Genomic DNA, 12,812 nt, shown 5'->3' with positions numbered 1-12,812 from the left:
AAATAAACAGCCATGTTGCTCACACAAAGCCTGTTTGGTGGTCTCTTCACATGGAGGTGCATGACAGTTAGATTTTACAAATTCATATGCTATGGCTTGGGCCAAGGTCTGTGGCATACACCTGTAGTCCCAGCTACTCAGGAGGCTGAGGCATGAGAATCGCTTGAACCCGGAAGGCAGAGGTTGCAGTGAGGCAAGACCAGACCCTGTCTCAAAAGTAAATAAATACATAAATAAACGAGGCCAGGCGTGGTGGCTTATGCCTGTAATCCCAGCACTATCCCACCGAGGTGGGCACATCACCTGAGGTCGGGAGTTCGAGACCATACTGACCAACATGGAGAAACATCATCTCTACTAAAAATACAAAATTAGCCGGGCGTGGTGGTGCATGCCTGGAATTCCAGCTACTCGGGAGGCTGAGGCAGGAGAATCGCTTGAACCCAGGAGGCAGAAGTTGCAATGAGCCAAGATTGCACCACTGCACCCCAGCCTGAGTGACAGAGTGAGACTCCCTCTCAAAAAAGAAAAGAATGAGTGCTGGGCTCAGCCCTGTGGAGTAACGTTTTCTCGTAATCGAATGAGATTACGAGAACATGACCAATTTAGGTTTTCACACCTGCTCGGTTTCATCCCTCTAAAGTTCAGATAGTGTCTTGAGAGAAACAGGTTATTTGAATCTGCACTCACTATCCTGTACCAGGGGAAATGAGAACAGAAAGCACACGGGGTACTTCCCCAGCTGGTCTTTCTTCTAAAAGCTGCCTTTTTGGTGCTAGGCCTTTCTCATTTCCTTTTCACCCTCTGCCAGGGACAGGAAATGGTAGAGCTTGCATAGATCCGAGAACAGGACTGAACTGGGACCCGCCAAACTTTGGATGCGGTTATTGGAGGGATGAAACCAAGCAGGTGTGAAAACCTAAACTGGTCACGTTATTTAGGCCTCATTCGATTATGAGGAAATGTTACTCCACAGGGCTGAGCTCAGCAGTTTTTTTGTTTTGTTTTGTTTTGTTTTTTTTTGAGACAGGGTCTCATTCTCTCGCTCAGGCTGGAATGCAATGGCGGGATCTCAGCTCACTGCAACCTCCGCCTTCTGGGTTCAATCGATTCTCCTGCCTCAGCTTCCTGAGTAGCTGGGACTGCAGGTGCCTGCCACCATGCCCAGCTAATTTTTATGTTTTTAGTAGAGGCGCCGTTTCACCACATTGGCCAGGCTGGTCTTGAATTCCCGACCTCAGGTGATCTGCTCACCTCGGCCTCCCAAAGTGCTGGGATCTCAGGTGTGAGCTGCTGCTTCCGGCCTTCCGCAGTCTTAAATGACCTGCACTACTGCATTATTCGGTGCACGGCTCCAATACATTTTCAAGGAGGGGAATTTGGTTAAGATTTTCTGGGTCTTCTAGTCATAATTATATTGTAATGGCACCAGAATTTTACCATTACTTGAACTAGGAACAGATTGAGTACATGGAATCAAGGGAAACTTTCATTTAATTAATTTTTTTTATTTTTTGAGATGGAGTCTTGCTCTTTCGCCCAGGCTGGAGTGCAGTGGCGTGATCTCTGCTCACTGCAACCTCCGCTTCCTGGGTTCAAGCGATTCTCCTGCCTCAGCCTCCCGAGTAGCTGGGACTACAGGCATGCGCCACCATGCCTGGCTAATTTTGCATTTTAGTAGAGACAGGGTTTCACCATATTAGGCTGGTCTCGAACTGCTGACCTTGTGATCCACCCACCTCGGCCTCCCAAAATGCTGGGATTACAAGCGTGAGCCTCCATCGTGCCCGGCTATTAACATTTTTTAATTTTTATTTTTGGAGACTGGGGTCTCACCCTGTTACCCAGGCTGGAGTTGAACCCCTGAGCTCAAGTGATCTGGAGTAGCTGGGACTAAGGGCATATGCCACTGTGCCTGACTTAGGGAAACTTTTAATCACTTCAGGAAGCATTGTCATCCTAATGGCAGAGTTCAGGAGGATGCACCTAAATGGACAATTCCAACTTCGGTTGACTTGCTTTGGCTTTTTATGAGTGGAAGCAAATTTTGCAAAGTACATGAGTGATAGGTACATTTCTCCAAGTGAAATCAGTAAAAAGTGAAAATTCGCCTTTGTCGCAGCCTTGCTTCATTCAATGCTGTTCCTTAGATGCTGAGATGACCTGGTTTAAGGTGTAGCTTTCCAAACCGTATTCTGAGCCGGGCACTTTGGGAGGCCGAGGAGGGTGGATCACCTGAGGTCAGGAGTTCGAGACCAGCCTGGCCAACATGGTGAAACCCTGTCTCTACTAAAAATACAAAAATTAGCCGGGTGTGGTGGCGGGCGCCTGTAATCCCAGCTACTTGGGAGGCTGAGGCAGGAGAATTGCTTGAACACGCGAGGGGAGGTTGCAGTGAGCCGAGATCACGCCACTGCACTTCAGCCTGGGCAACAGAGCAAGACTCTGTCTCAAAAAAAAAAAAAAAAATTCATATTCTGTGCATCTCTAAGTATTTAAATATATATATATATAAGTACAAAGTTTTTTTGTGAGGGGGGTTGCATAAATAGGATTGTATCTTCTGCCATTTGTGATCATTTGTGAACATGTTCAGGGAATCCATGTCAGAAGCTAAATGCTGCTGCTAAATGTTGGGGGTCAGGTGACAGAATAGAGGGAGGGCTATCATCTTGGTCTCACATAATCTTTGGGGAATTAATCACATACGTTGATGTAGCTCTTTACAATTTGTAAAGAAGCCCTTTTAGCTTTTCCAAGAGTGGAATTAAAACTTTTGTAATTGCTGTGTGGTGCCAAAGTGCTTTCCAGAAAGACCGGATCACTTTATGTGGTTATCAGCAGTGTGAACTTGTTCTGGAATCTCCATTTTTACTTAATTTGTTTGCTTAATGGGTATATAATTATAGTTTCAGTTTTACTTTTCTTCGATTGTTGGCAAGGCCATGTATTTTTCCGTGAATTAAGATGACTTTTTTTTTCTCTATGCTTCAGTTTTTCTTTCTTGTCCAGTTCAAACAACATGACCCTAGTATTTTCTCATTAGCTTTTTCTGAACTGCTCCCTGCTTCTGGGGTAGAAGAGGTGCATTTCTACCTCTGAACTTCTGAGCCTTTGGGCAAGTGAGGGTGATTTGACTTTAATAGGATTAGAGAGCCATGTGCTCTCCAAAGTGGGGGAACTAAGTCTTATAGATGAGGCAGTGGCATTGGGAAGCAGCCGTCATCATTGGTGGTCTATCTGAAAGGCGCTCCTCCTAAGTATCACAAGGGGGAAGACAGGACCACGGTGCCCGTCCGCTTCCGGGAGAGGCCCTGCCCTTGCCCTCCCTCTGTCCCTGATGAGGTGGAGATTCCTGTTTGTTTGTTTTTGTTTGTTTTTCTGAGATGGAGCCCCCTCTGCCGCCCAGGCTGGAGTGCAGTGGTGCGATCTCTGCTCACTGAAAGCTCCGCCTCCCGGGTTCACGCCATTCTCCTGCCTCAACCTCCCTAGTAGCTGGGATTACAGGCGCCGCCACCACACCCGGCTAATTTTTTGTATTTTTTAGTAGAGACGGGGTTTCACCGTGTTAGCCAGGATGGTCTCAATCTCCTGACCTTGTGATCCACCTGCCTTGGCCTCCCAAAGTGCTGGGATTACCGGCGTGAGCTACCGCGCCCGGCTGTGATTCCTGGTTAATCATCTCCCAGGACCCTGCAGCCAATTGCAGTCCTTGGGGCAGAGTAGTCGGGGGACTGAAGGTGTGGTCTCTGTGGACGCCTGATCTTCTGTCCCGGGCTGAGAGGTGAGCCTGGACTAGTCCTGCCCAGAGCACTGGCAGACGTTTTCAAGCTCTTGGCTTTGGTTTCTCGGAGTGATCTTTCCTGTCTTTAGAGCTGTGAGATCTGAGGCTGAGGTTGGAGTGCTGGGGTGAGTGAGAGAAACCACCACTGGCCCGCTTTGGTTCTGCAAACCTTTTTGATTTCTTAGTCTGGCAAAAGGCTACCAGCCTAGGTGGAATTGGGATGCCAGGGCCTGGGGATCTTTTGGCTCCCGGATGAAGAACTGACTGGATTGGCCAGCTGGTTAAGGACACCGGTACCTCTAGGTTAGGGTTTCTGACCGTTTGGTGGGCTCTAGATCCTTTTGGTGGTCCAGCGACCCCTTCTCAGGCATTTTCCCAAATACTGCATTACGAAAATGTTCACACATACAGAAAAGTTGAATTTGACAGTGAACACTGGTCTGCCCACCTCCTAGTTTCTGCTGTTAGCATTTTCCTGTGCTTGCTTTACCACGTTTTCCCACCTGTCTATCAGCTTATTTTTAAACAATAAAAGTTTACAAAAATCCATTATATTGAAATCTGACAATCAGAATGTTTTTAAAAATTTATATAGGGATGTATGTATATCTTTATTAATGCCTTAGAGTAGCAGGTCTAATAACTACTCTACTTCCAAAGTGGTGATGAGCTTACATTGTATTTTCAGATACCTGCGGTAGCTGTAATGTAACAGGAATATATAATTTCTGTTGGTATCAAGATTACTGGTGGGTGCGGTGGCTCATGCCTGTAATCCCAGCACTTTGGGAGGCTCAGGTGGGCGGATCACCCGAGGTCAGGAGTTCAAGACCAGCCTGGCCAACACGGTGAAACCCCATCTCTACTAAAAATACAAAAATTAGCCAGGCGTGGTGGCAGGTGCCTGTAATCCCAGCTACTTGGGAAGCTGAGGCAGGAGAATCACTTGAACCCAGGAGTCAGAGGTTGCAGTGAGCCAAGTTCACGCCACTGCACTGCAGCCTGGGCGGCAAGAGGGAAACTCCATCTCAAAAAAAAAAAAAAAAAAAAAAAAAAAAAAAAAAAAAAAATTACAGGTACTGCTGATACTACTAGGGTTGTTGCCTGCTTCATAATTGAAGGGAATGCTACATTTCAGTGGAAGGGTAGTAAAAATAGACGTGTGAACTTCACAGACTTCCTACTCCAGTCCCATCTGCAAAAGCACGTGTCCTACATGGGCTTTGTACTTTTGCAGCTAACCCTCATGATCACTCCAGGCGATACTATGTTTTATGGAGTGGATATGATGTTGTTTGTTTTACAGAGGAGGGAACAACTCGGCCAGGCCCCCAGGGCTAGCATACGGCAGAGCCGCTGTTCCAAAGGAAGGCTTTTGGGTCATGTCTAACGCTTCTCCACAGAAGCTTCACGCAGACTCGGTAGGGCCTAGGTGACAGCCTCAGAGTGGAGTTGGTGTTTTAGACTTTGGCGGGTAGAAGAGTGACTTGTGAACTCAGCCCTTCTGGCTCTTTGCCCCGACCCCCGAAGGCGCTGATGCTCTAGCTGGGCTTGGATCTGGGCTTCCGCAGTTTTCGGCACGTGCTCCAGGCGGTGGTGATGTGGGAGCCACACCCCGTGAGATGCCACTGATGAGATCAGTGTGTGCTCATCTGGTTACACTTTGTCAATGGGCCGCACTCAGGACAGACTTGCAGTCTTCAGGAGGCGAATTTTCACTTAATGCTCTGGTAGAATTACCTCTGTTGAAATCTTCTATGGGCCAGGCACAATGGCTCACAGCTGTAACCCCAGCACTTTGAGAGCACGAGGCGGGCGGATTGCTTGAACCCAGGAGTTTGAGACCAGCCTGGGCGACATGGTGAGACCCCGCTGGTACAAGAAATACAAAAATTACCCAGGGGCCAGGTGTGATGACTCACGCCTGTAATCCCAGCACTTCGGGAGGCTGAGGCAGGTAGATCACGCGGTCAGGAGATCGAGACTGTCCTGGCCAACATGATGAAACCCTGTCTCTACTAAAATACAACAAATTAGCCAGGTGTGGTGGTGTGTGTCTGTAGTCCCAGCTACTCAAGAAGCTGAGGCAGGGGAATTGCTTGAATCTGGGAGACAGAGGTCGCAGTGAGCTGAGATCGTGCCACTGCATGCCAGTCTGCCGACAGAGCGAGACTCCATCTAAAAAAAAAAAAAAAAAATTAGCCAGGTATGGTACATACCTGTAGTCCCAGCTACTCAGGAGGCTGAGGTGGGAGGATCACCTGAGCCCAAGAAGGTCAAGGCTACAGTGAGCCATCATTGTGCCACTGCACTCCAGCCTGGGTGACAGAGTGAGACACCGTCTCAAAAAAGAAAAAAGAAATCTTCTGTTAATATACACACAAAAATAAAAGTCACTTAGTCACTCTACCCCAGACATCTCCAGTATACAGGCTAATGGGTGATTAGAAATTTCATTCATTCATTCTTTGTTCATCATTCTACATCATTCTACAAGACTAACCTACTTCATGCAGGTCCTGTGGTCAGACTGGTAAAGGCCTTTCCTGCCCGCTTAGCCCCTGCTTGACAGATACGTACCCAACTATGACAGCAAGGGAGAAAGCAATGAATTCTCTACATTGTACAGCTCCTATCGTGTGGGCATTTGGAGGAGGAGAGCAACCCAGGAGGCCTTCATGAAGGAGACAGACACCTGTAAGCTGAGCCTTGAAGCCACGAAGGACAGAGGAAAGATCCGCCTGGGCGGAGGCAGGGAGGCTGGACACTGAAAACTGTGGTGAAGTCCACGAGCCAACCTGGCTGGGGCAGAGTGTGCAGTGGGGACTCTGCGGCTGGAAAGGCAGGTAGGACCGTGCGTTGGATCCGAATTGTGTACAGGGAACTATGGGAAGACACGGGCACTTGTGGTATTTGATACGTGGGTTTCACACTCATCCTCATTGCATTACCAGTTCATTACCAGTTACAGTCCTGGAAGTTGGGAGTGGAGAGGAGCGGATGCGTGTGAGAAAGTTCACACATGCTGTGGGGGAAGCCAGCGCCGGGAACCGCAGTTAGAACAAGATGGGCGGAGCTCTAAGAGGGACCGTGGTAGAGTCGTCCCTGCTTTGTGGATTTGGTTGACTTGAGTTTGACTCTCTATCCTCTTTTGTTTGTTTGTTTGTTTGGAGACAGAGTTTCGCTCTTGCTGCCCAGGCTGGAGCGCAGTGGCGTCATCTCGGCTCACCGCAACCTCCGCCTCCCAGGTTCAAGCGACTCTCCTGCCTCAGCTTCCCGAGTAGCTGGGATGACAGGCGCGCACCATCACACTCAGCTAATTTTGCATTTTTAGTAGAGATGGGTTTTCTCCATGATGGTGAGGTTGGTCTCAAACTCCTGACCTCCGATGATCTGCCTGCCACAGCGTCCCAAAGTACCGGGATTCCAGGCTTGAGCCACCGCGCTTGGCCTGAATCTTGATCCTTTTTAGTGCCCAGTGGACTAGCATTTGGCTGTTTACTCTTTCTTTTTTTCCTTTTTCTTTCTTCTTTTTTTTTTGAGACGGAGTCTCGCTCTGTCGCTCAGGCTGGAGTGCAGTGGCCGGATCTCAGCTCACTGCAAGCTCCGCCTCCCGGGTTTACGCTATTCTCCTGCCTCAGCCTCCCGAGTAGCTGGGACTACAGGCACCCGCCACCTCGCCCGGCTAGCTTTTGTATTTTAGTAGAGACGGGGTTTCACCGTGTTAGCCAGGATGGTCTCGATCTCCTGACCTCGTGATCCGCCCATCTCGGCCTCCCAAAGTGCTGGGATTACAGGCTTGAGCCATCGCGCCCGGCCTGTTTACTCTTTCAAGTGTTTACTGTCTCAGTGGAATTTTCCTCAGTTCAAATACTGGGCGCTGGGTACTGAGTACCAACCCATCAGTTACGGTGGGTCCCTCAAGGTGCTGATGGACACGGAAGTGCCTCCCACGGAGAGGAGTGTCCTGCCTCCTGTTGGCTGTATTTAAATGGCATTAATAATGCATCTGCCATTTAAGTGGATCAGTAATGTCTATTAATGGGATATGTTCGTCATGGCAGGACCTCAGCAAAAGGAAAAGGGCAGGTTGCCTTGGGAGGCAGTTGATGAAATTCTACCAGTACCACCCCTGCCCACTCTTGTCTCTCTGGGTCACCCAGCTCCTCGGGACTCTGCAGGAAGGCTGGGTCTGCACCTGGCACCCTTATCTCAGAATGACCTCCTTGTGTGCCCCAGGAGAGACTCAAATCTCCTCCTTCCAGGCCTTCCTGCTCCTTTGAGGTAGGAAATAGAATTCACCATAAGGAAGTAACATCTGAACCTCTACTTCAAGAACCATATGATTTTATGGGATTTGGGGTTTTAAAATGTTGTTTATTTTCTGTTTTGTTTCCTTTAATTTTGTGGGGAATGTTTTTTTGGGTTTGTTGGAATCTCAGGCTAAGGGGGAGGTGTTATTTCACTCTCACCAGGGCTGGAGGGGAAGAGGGAACCCACATGTCTTTGGAGGCTGCAGGGGTGACCAAGGGACATCTCCAAGCTGCTGCTGGGAACAGTGATGCTGTTGGCAACTCTCCTGCAGCTGACATTTTTCCTCTTGGAAGCACCTCATCCCATAGGGAAATGAGAAGTTTTCTTTTTCTTTTTCATTTTTTAAGTATCTCTCTGTGTCACCCAGGCTGAAGTGCAGTGGCATGGTCTCAGCTCACTGCAGCCTCAATCTCCTGGGCTCAAGCAATCCTCCCACCTCAGCCTCCCGAGGAGCTGGGACCACAGGCACTTGCCACCATGCCCAGCTCATTTTAATTTTTTTTTTTTTTTTTTTTAGGTAGAAACAAGAGTCTCACTTTGTTGTCCACGCTGGTCTCTAACTCCTGGGGTCAGGTGATCCTCCCGCCTCAGCCTCGCAAAGTGTTGGGATTGTAGGTGTGAGCCACTGGGCCTGGCCTCGTTTGTTGCTGAGTTTTTCTTAATTGAGGAGTAATTCCCCTGTCTCTAAAGGCTCAGCCCATTGCACGGTACATTCTCCCTTTTCATCTATAAAATGTGTGGAAGGAACAGAGACTGGTGTGGGGAAAGTTTGGGATCAGAGGCAGGAGGGTCTGCTTTCCCCAAGTGGGGCCCCCAGTACATTTTTTTGGAGGACGGGAGGGCCCTGTCTGAGGCTCTCTCATGGCTTTTACTGGATACATTTGGGGGTCCACCAGGATTTTATCAGAGACTGTCCCAGGTCTCAGAGCAGACCAGGATGTCCCAGAGTGGGTCCAGACCACAATAATAGACTTTAAAATGCTGGCAAGTCTTAGGAGCAAGTGAGATGATGTAAAAAGAAAATGGCAGGCTGGGTACAGTGGCTCATGCATATATTCCCAGTGTGTCCAGAATCGGTTTCTTCCGGTAGGTTCTTGGTCTTGCTGACTTCAAGCATGAAGCCACGGACCCTCGCGGTGAGTGTTACAGTTCTTAAAGATGGTGCGTCCAGAGTTTCTTCCTTCAGATGTTCAGATGTGTCCAGAGTTTCTTCCTTCCAGTGGGTTTGTGGTCTTGCTGACTTCAGGAGTGAAGCTGCAGACCTTTGCAGTGGGTGTTACAGCTTATAAAGGTAGTGCGGACCCCAAGAGTGAGCAGCAGCAACATTTATTATGAAGAGCGAAAGAACAGAGCTTCCACAGCGTGGAAGGGGACCCGAGTGGGTTGCCACTGCTGTCTCAGGTGGCCAGCTTTTATTCCTTTATTCGGCCCCGCCCACATCCTGCTGATTGATCCATTTTACAGAGTGCTGATTGGTCCATTTTACAGAGTGCTGATTGGTGCATTTACAATCCTTTAGCTTGACACAGAGTGCTGATTGATGCACTTTTACAGCGTGCTGATTGGTGCGTTTACAATCCTTTAGCTAGACAGAAAAGTTCTCCAAGTCCCCACTCCACCCAGGAAGTCCAGCTGGCTTCGTCTCTCACCAGCACTTTGGGAGGCCGAGGTGGGTGGATCACTTGAGGCCAGGAGTTCGAGACCAGCCTGACCAACATGGTGAAACCCCATCTCTACTAAAAATACAAAAAAATTAGCTGGGCACAGTGGTGTGTAGTCCCAGATATTTGGGAGGCTGAGGCAGGGGAATTGCTTGAGCCGGGGAGACAGAGGTTGCAGTGAGCTGAGATTGTACCACTGTACTCCAGCCTGGGAGACAGAGCAAGACTCTGTCTCAACAAAAAAAAGAGAAAATGTCCCTTTAGAAGTTCATTTTATAGTCCTCACCACTTCACTGCAGGTACCGTAAATCATCCAGCTAGACCAGGGGTGTCCAATCTTTTGGCTTCCCTGGGCCACATTGGAAAAAGAATTGTCTTGAGCCACATGTAAAATACACTCACACTGACAATAGCTGATGAGCTAAAAAACCAAAAAATTGCCAAAAAAAACTCACAATGTTTAAAGAAAGTTTGTGAATTTGTGTTGGGCTGCATTCAAAGCCGTCCCGGGCCAAGGGCTGGACAAGCTTGAACTAGACAAAGGCTTGTGAATCAGACAACAACGGAACAACAGTCACTACTCATCCCGTCCTTTATTTCAGGTGAACAGGAAGGGATTCTAATCATTATAGGGAAGCATGATGTGGACTCCTGTGAGAGAGCAGAAGGAGTGCCGTAGTGAGGCAGTGAGGGGGTTGTGACTGCTCTGAAAACCAGCCATTCACCCCAGGCCCCTGGCTGGGGTGAGGGGAGTTTCTGGGGAGGTGTCAGGAGGCTTCCAATCTTGGTGGGAGGCAAAGGCAGGCCTGGCATGTCACAGGGTGAGAGGCAGCAGGAGAGAGAGGAGGAGGTACCAGTCTCTTTTAAATAGCTGGCTCTTGCGTGAACTACCAGAGCGAGAACTCACTCATTATCCTGGAGAGAGCGCCAAGCCGTTCATAAGGAAGCCACACCTATGACCCAACACTGTCCACTAGGCCCCTCTAACATGGGAGGTCACATTTCCACATGAGATGTGGAGGAACACACATCCAAACTGTATCACTCGAAAGCAGCAGGCATTTTTGTCTCCAGTGGAGACTTTATCTTGGTTTTGGAAATGTCCCTGACTTGGACTTTATTTTTCTTTTGAGCCGGAGTCTTGCTCTGTCACCCAGGCTGCAGTGCAGTGGCACAGTCTCGGCTCACTGCAACCTCCGCCTCCCGAGTTCAAGCGATTCTCAGCCTCCCAAGTAGCTGGGATTAGAGACACCTGCTACCACGTCCAGCTAAGTTTTGTATTTTAGTAGAGACAGGGTTTCACTATGTTGGTCAGGCTGGTCCTCAAACTTTTGACCTTGTGATCCGCCTGCCTTGGCCTTCCAAAGTGCTGGGATTACAGGCGTGAGCCACCGTGCCCAGCCCTGACATGGACTTTTAATAAAGCAGATGTAAAAAGCAAAGTCCTCATCTCCTTGTTGGGCACAATGGGTGTCTGGCATGTGCTAGTGAGGGTGGTGAGCTGGCCTCAGCTGTGGGGAGATAGAATGCAGATACTGGGGGCACGGCTTGTAAGTATTTTCCACATTGATGAATCGAGAACAGCAGAGTGCCTTGGACTGGGGCTAGTGGTAGGCTTTGCTCTGGGACCTCACTTACCCCTTCCCTAATCCCCCCTGAAAAATGAAGGTCCTGGTCTCTCAAGACCCCTCCAAAGAACAAACAGGCCCTGGAACAAAACCTGGAACTCCCCTGGGGAGTGGAGAGACTCAATGTGGCACCATCTGTGTGATGCTCATGTTGTCCCGTGCCAGGGTTGACCGGGGAGCTCTTCTCCAGGGCAGATGCAATTCAGTCGACTCCTGCGAGACTCTGAAAGTCCACCTTCCCTCTATATCTTACCCTGGAGCAGCACTGTCAGGGTGATGGGCATCTTCCTAGGCATGATGTCATTCGGTGGCGGCCGCTTTGGTGAGCGTTGGAGTGCTGTGTTAGCAGGGGGCTGAGGAGGGGACTGGCAGGAGAGTGAAGATGACTTCAGCCCCTAAAATTCTCAGTCATGACTGGGGCAGGGTGGAATCCAAATGCCCTCCCTGTTTAAAAAAAAAAAAAAAAATCAGGGCCAGGTTTGTCCACTCATTCAATAAGATGTCTCAAACTATTATGTGGCAGGCACAGGGACATACGGAGAGGTCCAAAGGCAGGGTCCCTGCTCTCTGGGAGCTTCTGGTCTTAGCGGGGCACACAGTCACTAAGTCAACGAGATCCTATTGCATAGTGACAGGTGCGGCTCTAAGGGACTAAGATGGGGTAATGGGATAGAAAGTGGCTGGACTGGGGCTGGGGGTGAGTCTAGCTCACTTTGGGTGAGCGATAGTAAGAACAGGCCTTTTTGAAGAAATGGCAGTTGAGTTGAAATGGATGAAAAGATGCAAAGATCCACGCTTCCCCAAATGACAGTTTGAGAGCAAAATACAGGTTCCCAGCCCCATCTCAGATTTCGTGAATGAAAATTTTAGGGGCAGGGCCTAGGAATTTGCCTTTTTTTCTTCCAAATGATTCCCATGCACACTGAAACTGGAGACCTTCCTTGGGGCTTTTACTTTAGAATCACACTGGTGAATTTCAGGGTTCCTTCCAATTCCCGGAGTCTGTGGCTTAGGGAAGGGAGCCTCTTTGGGTGTGAAAGCCAGGGGTAGGTAGAGGAGCAGGACCGCTTGTGGTCAGATTGCAGGATGCAGAAAATAAGTGTGCACAGCTTCTCACCAGACAGAGCTCATCCAGGGTCCTGCCTCTATGGCTGTCAGTTCTTCTAAACCTGCCCCCGCAGGAGGCCCTCCCTCCTCCCACTCCCACTCCCACTCCTACTCCTGTTGAATTCCACATACTGAGAGGGCTGCAGTCACAGCTGCGTGGATCAGCTCTGTTTCTTGCGCGTTGGGAACCATTCCAAGCAGTTGGTACATGCGCACTCTCCAGGCATATTTTTAAGATCCCAGGGTGGGCTGCCTGTGTCACCCCGCCCCCACCCCACATGCCCCCCACCCCCCCCCTCTGTCTGCCAGCACCCGGGA

This window comes from Rhinopithecus bieti, unplaced genomic scaffold, assembly GCF_001698545.2.
Source record: "Rhinopithecus bieti isolate Rb0 unplaced genomic scaffold, ASM169854v2 scaffold_70516, whole genome shotgun sequence".
Lineage (NCBI taxonomy): Eukaryota > Metazoa > Chordata > Mammalia > Primates > Cercopithecidae > Rhinopithecus > Rhinopithecus bieti.
The sequence above is the reverse complement of the archived record's forward strand: the minus strand, read 5'-3'. Positions refer to the sequence as shown.